Below are 9,876 nucleotides of genomic sequence, written 5' to 3'. Positions count from 1 at the left end.
CCCTTTACACTTGAACCTCTCCACAGGAAGTGCCCCAGATCACTTACTGTTTCCCAAACTCTTTTTCACGGAAAGAGCCATTTATTCCATCTGTTGGAGGTCACAATTTGCCCTTTAAATTTTGCCTGTGATAAACTTAAGTCTGACAGTTTGCTTTGGCAATATTTATGTGAAAGAAACCCAGGAAGTTAGGGAGTGAAATATTTAGCCAAATGATGAGCTAAAAAAATAATGCCGGCAATTCCAGTTAAGGCTCAGATTGAACTTTTTTTTTTTTTTTTTTGAGACAGGGTGTCATTCTGCTGTCCAGGCTGGGGTACAGTGGCACAATACTACTCATTGCAGCCTCAACCTTCCTGGGCCCACGTGATCCTTCCACTTCAGCCCCTTGAGTAGCTAGGACTACAGGTGTGTGCCACCACACCTGGCCTTGATTTTTTTTTTTTTTAACATGCTGCATTGATTTTTTTTTAACATGCGAAATTGATTTTTTTTAAGTTTCCTATAGATATACCTGGCCATAATAATTAATAAGTAGCCAAAAAATTAATAAGTAGCCATTTAGGTTGCTATTAATATTGTATTTTTGAAATTGTTTTGTTCAGTACAAATTAATTGAAAGTACTGAGTATAAACCTCAGGACAAAAACTGCTTAGAAATATTAAAGGTTTTAATTTTATACTCAACTATTTAGCGATGTTGGTTTTGCCTACATGTGGCGGATCTTCTTTATGTAACATGAAAGAGATGTGTGGAATGGTGATAATCCTGATGATGGTAACAATAACAATAATAATGTTTATTATGCACAGGTCACTCTGTAAATTATTCCATTTATCCTTTAATTCTTACCAAAAATCATCTGAAACATATACATCTATATATTTTATTTCTAAGGAAACTGAGATTTATAAAAAGAATATAACTCTTTTTTTTTTTAATGACCTCTGAACTTTTTATTGGCGTCCTGCCTCCAAAGGGCCCCCTGCTTCTGCTGGCCTAATGTCTCAGAACTTTGGTGTCTTGGTCTCAGACACCACTTTGCCATCCACTATCCTGTGGGTGGTGGTCTTTTGGATGGTTTGCGTTGAGTTGCTGCTGTCCAAGGCATCACCAAGACTGAAGTCCTTGCCATCTTCGAGCAGGCAGTGGTAGGTGGCAATCTCAGTCTCCAGCTTGACCTTGATGTTCAGCAGAGCCTCGTATTCCTGGGCCTGGCGCTGTCCCTCTGCCCGGGTCTGTGCCAGCTCTGACTCCAGGTGCAGCAGGATCCTGTTGAGCTGCTCCATCTGCAGGGCGTAGTGGGCCTCCACCTCCCTCAGGCTGTGCTCCAAGCTGATCTTTGTGTTTTTCATGGAGTCCAGGTCGATCTCCAAGGACTGTACTGTACGTCTCAGCTCTGTGAATGTCATCTCAGCAGCTCCAATCTCAGCAGACTGCGTGGTGACCACTGTGGTGCTCTCCCCAATCTGCTGAGACCAGTACTTGTCCAGCTCCTCTTGGCTCTTCCGAGCCAGCTCATCATATTGAGCCCAGCTATCTGCCATGATCTTGGCGAGGTCTTGAGATTTGGGGGCATCGACCTCCATGGTCAACCCAGAGCTGGCAATCTGGGCTTGTTAGGCCTTTTACTTCCTCTTTATGATTCTTCTTCATGAAAGCAGCTCCTCCTTGAGAGCCTCGAGCTCTGTCTCCAACTGCAGCTGAGTGACATTGGTGTCATTGATGACCTTGTGGAGCCCATGGATGTCACTCTCCACAGACTGGCACATGGCCAGCTGTGTCTCACACTTGACTCTAAAGTCATCAGCAGCAAGACAGGCATTGTCAATCTGTAGAATGATGCGGGCGTTGTCCACAGTGTTTGTGAAGATCTGAGCTCTCAGGTCCTCGATGGTCTTGAAGTAATGGCCCCAGTCTCTGACCTGGGGTCCCTTCTTCTCCAGGTGCTCCTGGATTTTGCTCTCCAGCTTCTGGTTCTCAGTCTCCAGGCTCCTCACTCTGTCCAGGTAGGAGGCCAGGCAGTCATTTGAACTTTGCATAGTCTCCTTCTCATTCTGGATGCCTCCCATTCGTGCCAGACCCCTGGCCATCCCCGCTGCCAGGCCCACGGCCCCCATGCCACTCCGGAAGCTGGTGGAGTGGGACACGGAGATGTGGAAACCAGAGCCCCCCAGCGCCTGCATAGACGCTGGCCACGCTGCTGACCCACTGGGTGCCGTAGCTGGGCACCTGGATGGAGCCCATGGACCGGTAGTTGGTGGAGAAGGTGGAGCCAGTGGTGAAGCTCATGCTGCCCGGGAGGAGAGCGAGAGGACAGGACTCAGGCTTTGCTGATGACCTAACTCTTTTTTTTTTTTTTTTTTTTTGAGATGGAGTCTCACTCTGTCGCCCAGGCTGGAGTACAGTGATGTGATCTCGGTTCACTGCACCTTCATCGCTCCTGTTCAAGCCATTCTCCTGGCTCAGCCTGTGGAGTAGCTGGGATTACAGGCACCTGTAACTATGCCAGGCTAGTTTTTGTATTTTTAGTAGAGATGGGGTTTCACTATGTTAGCCAGGCTGGCTTCCTACTCCTGACCTCAAATGATCCACCCACCTTGGCCTCCCAAAGTGCTGGGATTACAGGTATGAGCCACTGTGCCTGGCCCTGAGATGCATTTTAAAGGCAGAGACAGCAGGATATACAGGGTGGATATTGATGATGGAGAGAAAACAAAAATTAAAGATGACCTCTTGGTTTTGGGTTTGAGCTAAAATAACTGATGGTGACATTTACTATGGGAAAGATGAGAAAAGGAACAGGCTTTGGAGACAAAAATGAGAGGCTCTATTAGGTGTACTTAAGTGTGAGTTGCCTAATTACATCTAACAGAAGGTGTCAAATAGGCCACTGGATATGTGAGTCTGGAGTAGCAAACAGAGCAGGGTGGGCATAGAAGTGTGCAATTGTCGGGTGGCGTTTACAGCCCAGGACTAGATGAGACCGTTGGGGAGAGTGTGTGGTTTGAGAAACGAAAGGACTCAGGATAGAGCCCGGAGGCATCCTAATATTTACACACCTATAGAGAGAGTGAGAAGGGCTAGCTAGTGACAAGGAGAAACATTAGGAGCATATTTCTTTCATTAATAAAACTAAATTTTAAAAAACCAAAGTTAGGCACGTTCATAGTCTCACTCTGTTGCCCAGGCTGAAGTGCAGTGGTGTGATCTGGGCTCACTGTAACCTCTGCCTCCTGGGCTCAAGCGATCCTACTGCCTCAGCCTCCCAGTGGCTGGGACTACAGGCATACCACCATGTCCGGCTAATTTTTGTATTTTTTTGGTATAGATGGGGTTCCACCATGTTGCCCAGGCTGATTACCTGCCTCGGCCTCTTAGAGTGCTGGGATGCTCGGCCCATATTCTTAAGAATAAAATTGTTCTACAGGGTTTGCAATGAAAAGAATGGTTATCTGCTTCATCCTACTCCATTACTCAACCCGATGCCCAGAGGTAACCACTTTAAACTCTTCACGTTGTTTTTCCTGGTGTTTTTATTTGTTATTCTACTTTTTTTTTTTTTTTTTAGATGGAGTCTCCCTCTATCATCAGGCTGGAGTGCAGTGGTGTGATCTCAGCTCACTGCAACCTCTGCCTCCTGGGTTTAAGTGATTATCCTGCCTCAGCCTCCTGAGTAGTTGGGACTACAGGCGAGTGCCACTACATACAGCTAATTTTTGTACTTTTTTAAAATTATTATTTGAGACGGAGTTTCGCTCTTGTTACCCAGGCTGGAGTGCAATGGCGCGGTCTCGGTTCACCACAACCTCCGCCTCCTGGGTTCAGGCAATTCTCCTGCCTCAGCCTCCCGAGTAGCTGGGATTACAGGCACGTGCCACCATGCCCAGTTAATTTTTTGTATTTTTAATAGAGACAGGGTTTCACCATGTTGGCCAGGATGGTCTCAATCTCCTGACCTCGTGATCCACCTGTGTTGGCCTCCCAAAGTGCTGGGATTACAGGTGTGAGCCACTGTGCCAGGCCTTGTTCTTCTGTTTTATTTGTTATTTCTTTTCTTTTTTGCTATCTCTATAGAGATATCATGTCTCTATAGAGACATCCTTCTACTGAAGACAAAGACTTACTCTTTATTCATATCACTCACCCTCACACACACTTGCATGTATTTACACCGATGCGCAGAGCTCCTCACTGTCTTTTCATTATAATCACATCACAATTTTTGGTTAAATCAACATACGGTATTAATTACTCTGTCTTTGTAAATGTTATTCATAGCTGAGCCATGTAGTATATTATGATTATATTTCCTTTTAAAAATATAACCCCCTGTTTTTTCCTGGAACTGATAATTGCTTTCATTAAAAACAAATTTAGCTTCATTTTCTGGGTACCTATTTCTAATTCACCTCAAAATTCTTTATTAGAAGTATGAAGTCTCTATGAGTATTTTCACCAATATCAGGTGATGTATCAGTTTCATTTTTTTTTCCTTGGCAATATATTTCCAGGGTCTCTTTGTATTCCTGCTCCAATATAGCTTGGTTGCTGTTGTCCTGATATTTCTTTCTTTCTGTTTTGTTTTTGAGACAGGGTCTTGCTCTGTTGCCTAGGCTGGAGTGTAGTGGGGGCAATTATAGCTCACTGTAGCCTCAACTTCCTGGGTTCAAGTGATCTTCCCACCTCAGTCTCCTGAATAGCTGGGACTACTATAATTAACCATGCCTGGCTAATTATAATTCTTTTTTTTTTTTTTTAGACACAGGGTCTTTCCATGTTGCCCAGGCTGGTTTTGAACTCATGGGCTCAAATGCAATCCTCCTGCCTCAGCCTCCCAAGTACTGGGATTACAGGCATGAGCCACTGTGCCCACCTGTACTGAGATTTCTTTTCAGTATCATCTTGAGAATTCCTTTCCCCATCCTATTATGCTGGTCTCTTATTTCCTGAACCCCATTTCTCAGTTTCTTCCTTAATTTGGGGAAAGAATATCCTACATTAGCTTTCTTGGGACACAGGCATTAGAGATCAATTCTTTGAGAGCTTGCACCTGTTGGATGCGGTGGCTCATTCCTGTAATTCCAGAACTTTGGGAGGCAAAAGTGGTCGTGTAACCTGAGGTCCGGAGTTTGAGACCAGCCTGGCCAACATGGTGAAAACCCATGTCTACTAAAAATACAAAAATTAGCCAAGTGTGGTGATGCACACCAGTAGTCACAACTCCTTGGGAGGCTGAGGTCTGAGAATCACTTGAATCCAGGAGGTGGAGGTTGCAGTGAACTGAGATTGTGCCATTGCACTCCAGTCTGGGTGACAGAGCAAGACTCCATTTAAAAAAAAAAAAAAAAAAAAAAGAGCTTGCACATATGTAACTTTTCAATTCTCCCATTGCTGGTTTGGTTAGGTAGATATTATAGTTTGGCAATAATTTCCCCTCAAATTTAAGGCATTGCTCCATTGTTTTCTAGTTTCCAGCATTGCTATTGAGAGGTTTTAAGTTGTCATTATTCTTAATCCTTTAACTGTGATTTGTTTCTCTTTTGTTGTCTTTCTCTCTCTCTCCACCCAAATTAAGCTTTCAGAGTTAAAAAGAACACAAACAAATTGGAGAAGGATATAACTGACAGGAAAATGCCCAGGGATGAAGGTAGAAAAACTCAATTACAACTGAAAGGCTTACCCTTCTCAAGGTCCCTGCTGATGGATCAGACACAACTTCTCTATAAAAATGGGACATATAATAATTGTAGGGGGCCACGCATGGTGGCTCATGCCTGTAATCCCAGCACTTTGGGAGGCCGAGTTGGATGGATCACCTGAGGTCAGGAGTTCAAGACCAGCCTGGCCAACATGGTGAAACCCCATCTCTACTAAAAATACAAAAATTAGCCAGGGATGGTGGCATGAACCTGTAGTCCCAGCTACTTGAGAGGCCGAGGCAGGGGAATTACTTCAGCCTGTGAGGAGGAGGTTGCAGTAAGCTGAGATGGTGCTATTGCACTCCAGCCTGGGCGACAGAATGAGATCTGTTTCAAAAAAAAAAAAAAAAAATTATAGGGGGCCAAGGGAAAATTTCCCTTTTGCCCTCTGAAGCTTCACTGAAAATAAATTTACAAATGGCAGATTAATAGGAGAAATGCTGCCAGGCGCGGTGGCGCATGCCTGTAATCCCAGCACTTCGGGAGGCCAAGGCGGGTGGATCACAAGGTCAAGAGATCAAGACCATCCTGGACAACATAGTGTAACTCCGTTTCTACTAAAAATACAAAAATTAGATGGCCCTTGCCTGTAGTCCAGGCTACTTGGGAAGCTGAGGCAGGAGAATTACTTGAACCCAGGAGGCAGAGGTTGTAGTGAGCTGAAATCACGCCACTGCACTCCAGCCTGGTGACAGAGTGAGACTCTGTCTTTAACAAAAAAAAAAAAAAAAAAAAAAAAAGGAGAAATGCTCTATAAATTTATTAACGTGTATGGGGGAAAATCAAAGAGCAATTCCCCCACCACGCAATGGGGTACAGATGATCATATATCCTCTTCTTGAGTGAAAGGGAGATGGGTAACGTGAATGATTTAGGCAGGTAGTAAAGGATTTTCAGGGAACATCAGTGGAATTGAAATATACAATGGCCTGGGACAAACTCTGTGAGGCCCAATGAGCAAACAGTGGTTTGTGACAAAAGTCTATCCAGGTGTGTGGAACAAGTTCAGTCTTTCTTCTTGCAATGTAAGTTCAGTTAATGAAAGCTCAAGGAAGGGATCAAAGGTAATTGTTCTCTTTTTTGGTGGGTCCAGACTTTAGGCAGACAGGGGACCTTCAGAGAACAACTTCATCCTGTGCTTTGGGAGAGACAGAGGATTGAGAGACAGGAAGATGGGAAGAAAGTCAGAGAGATGTGGCCTTTTCTTCAGATCAGCATGTCAAAGCACCGTGTTTTATTTATTTATTTATTTATTTATTTATTTTTCTTTTTTCTTTCTTTTTTTTTTTTAAATGGAGATGGGGTTTCACCATGTTGGCCAGGCTGGTCTTGAACTGACCTCAGGTGATCCACCCGCCTCGGCCTCCCAAAGTGCTGGGATTACAGGTATGAGCCACCGCATCTGGCCAAGCACCGTGTTTTGGGGTATCAGTTTTGGGACCCAGCCCAGTATAGCTCCCTAGTCCTGGGTCCTAGTCTCAGATCTCTTCAAGATAAACAATCTTATTAATGTCCTGATTTTTTTTCATCATCTAAATTACCCAGATCATCTGAGTTGGTAAATCTGTTGTTATATGATCATGTAACTCTGGAAGGTTTACAGTTAAATATAGAAACGACGAGCTAAATCAAACCCATAGTACTAATATTTTTAGTACTAACTGTTAAGTGTAAGACTATCTGCATATGTCTGCTATTCATGTGAAGTGTCATAGTAAAGAGAGAAATGATTCTCGTAGGGAATCTCACAGATTATCTTCCGATTTCAGTTTAAAATGTGCAATTGATTTTATACTTGTGATTTTAAACTGAAGGTGTAAGAGAATTTGGTAAAATGTGTCAATTGTACTGATTGTATTAAGAGAATCTTGTTACAAGAGTGTCCAGTAAGGCTGTCAGGAGGTCTTTCTGAATGTCTCATGACTGTTGCTTCTACTAGGAATGGCTGTTACAGGCTGTGCTTTTTCCTTTTACCAAACGAACTCCAACAGGCTCAGGAAAAAATAGCCAAGGAACAGCTGAGACCAGACTGATATATTTAAACGCAAATTTTGCCAAAGGCTCATGTAGGGGTCAGCAAACATTTTTTGTAAAGAACCAGATTGTGAAGATTTTACTCTTTAGGGCCCAGGAGGCAACATTGAGATTATGTCGATACTTACATAACCACTTAAGATGTAGCCACTTACAAAATGTAAAAACTATTCTTAATTCTGGGGCCATACCAAGACAGGCAACTGGATAAATTGGTCCATGGACCATAATTTACTAACCTTGGGGCATAAAAATTAAAAATTTTTATGATTTCCAAGTACAGCTCACCGGAATTCACATGGGTTTCCCTGCACTGTCGTTCTTTCCATTGTGTCTACGGGAACAATCTCAGGAAGCCGAAGTACTTTTGAGCAGGGTTTACAACTGTGGGGATCTCAATGGGAAAGGACAGACAATTCGAAAAAGCCTCCATCCCGACCTCTGTCTTCCTGCCAACTCTCAAATTATAGAGACTCTCCAAATGTGCTTATATTTATTGGGGGCTCACAGTGCCAGGTGCTATGCTGAGCACTAATGAGCAAGACAGGGTCCCTACCCCAAGGAGCTTACTGTTCCATGGGAAGACTGCCAAGAAAACTACTCGTTGTACTGAAGTGCCGTAACCGTTCTCACAGCAGCATGGATGTGCAAAGTGGGCGGGCACCCACTTCACGCAGTTTTTAGGGATTAGGAGAGACTTCCTGGAGGACATGGCTTCCAAACTGATGGCTGAGAAGGACTTAGCAAGAGAAATAACTCAGCAGGTGCAATGTAGTGTGTGCCAAGTTATAGAGGTAAAAGGGGTATCACTGTCTGGGGAGCCGTGAGTATTTTCTACAACCATTCAGTGACTTACACAAAAGTTGCATTCTCTTTTTATTTTATTTTATTTTATTTTTTTTTTTTTTGAGACGGAGTTTCGCTCTTGTTACCCAGGCTGGAGTGCAATGGCGCGATCTCGGCTCACCGCCACCTCCGCCTCCTGGGTTCAGGCAATTCTCCTGCCTCAGCCTCCTGAGTAGCTGGGATTACAGGCACGCGCCACCACGCCCAGCTAGTTTTTTGCACTTTTAGTAGAGACGGGGTTTCACCATGTTGACCAGGATGGTCTCGATCTCTCGATCTCGTGATCCACCCGTCTCAGCCTCCCAAAGTGCTGGGATTACAGGCTTGAGCCACCGCGCCCGGCTTATTTTTTTTCTTTTTGTTGTTTGTGTTTTGAGAAAATAAAAAGCTGCATTCTCAACACAGCACCTGTAACCAGGAAAACATATGCCCAAAGCAACATTCCTATAAAACAGGATTTCTCAAATTTCAGTACTACTGCGAATTTCCTGGGCATGGTAGAATGTTTAGCAGCATCCCAGGTCCTTACTGACCTGCCAGTAGCAGGCATCTACTTGAGGCAACCAAAAAACTCGAGACATTGCGAATGCCTCCTGGAGGGCAAAATCTGATTGAGAGTTAGAACTGCTGCAATAAGATATAATTATAAAGACTTTCTTTCTTTTCTTTTTTTTTTTTGAGACAGAGTCTTGCTCTGTCATCCAGGCTGGAGTGCTATGGCATGATCTCAGCTCACTGCAACCTCCACCTCCCAGGTTCAAGACATTCTCCTGCCTCAGCCTCCCAGGTAGCTGGGACTACAGGCATGCACCACCATACCTGGCTAATTTTTTTTTTTTTTTTTTTTTTTTTGTATTTTAGTAGAGATAGGGTTTCACCATGCTGGCCAGGCTGATCTCGAACTCCTGACCTCAAGTAATCCGCCCACTTTGGCCTACCAAAATGCTGGGATTACAGATGTGAGCCACCATGCCCGGCCAGTGATAAAGAATTTCACGGGCTCATTCCCAGTACACCAGCTAGGAACGCTAGCCTCTCCAGGTGTTCTTGTTAAGAGTAGCAATGGCTCATTGCTGCTCCATTTTGCCAAGAAGAGGAGGTGATCAGATGTCTCAGATACAACCTCCTCCCTCCACCAATCACCAAAGGCTACCCCTAAAAGGTCTGACTAAGGCCTTCCATTCTGCAAGCACCAACCATCCAGAAAAACCTGCTAGACTCATTCTTGACAAGATGCAGGGCCATATTATCTGCATCATTGCTGTAGTTTAATGCAGTTAAACACACACTGGT

General features: G+C 44.1%; 1 pseudogene; it reads right to left on the bottom strand.

The window, feature by feature from the left end:
- Positions 1-1,000: 1,000 nt before the first annotated feature.
- LOC104652404 (keratin, type I cytoskeletal 18 pseudogene) lies at positions 1,001-2,293 on the bottom strand (annotated as a pseudogene).
- Between the last annotated feature and the right edge of the window lie 7,583 nt (positions 2,294-9,876).

Source organism: Saimiri boliviensis, chromosome 16, assembly GCF_048565385.1.
Source record: "Saimiri boliviensis isolate mSaiBol1 chromosome 16, mSaiBol1.pri, whole genome shotgun sequence".
Lineage (NCBI taxonomy): Eukaryota > Metazoa > Chordata > Mammalia > Primates > Cebidae > Saimiri > Saimiri boliviensis.
The sequence above is the reverse complement of the archived record's forward strand: the minus strand, read 5'-3'. Positions and strand labels throughout refer to the sequence as shown.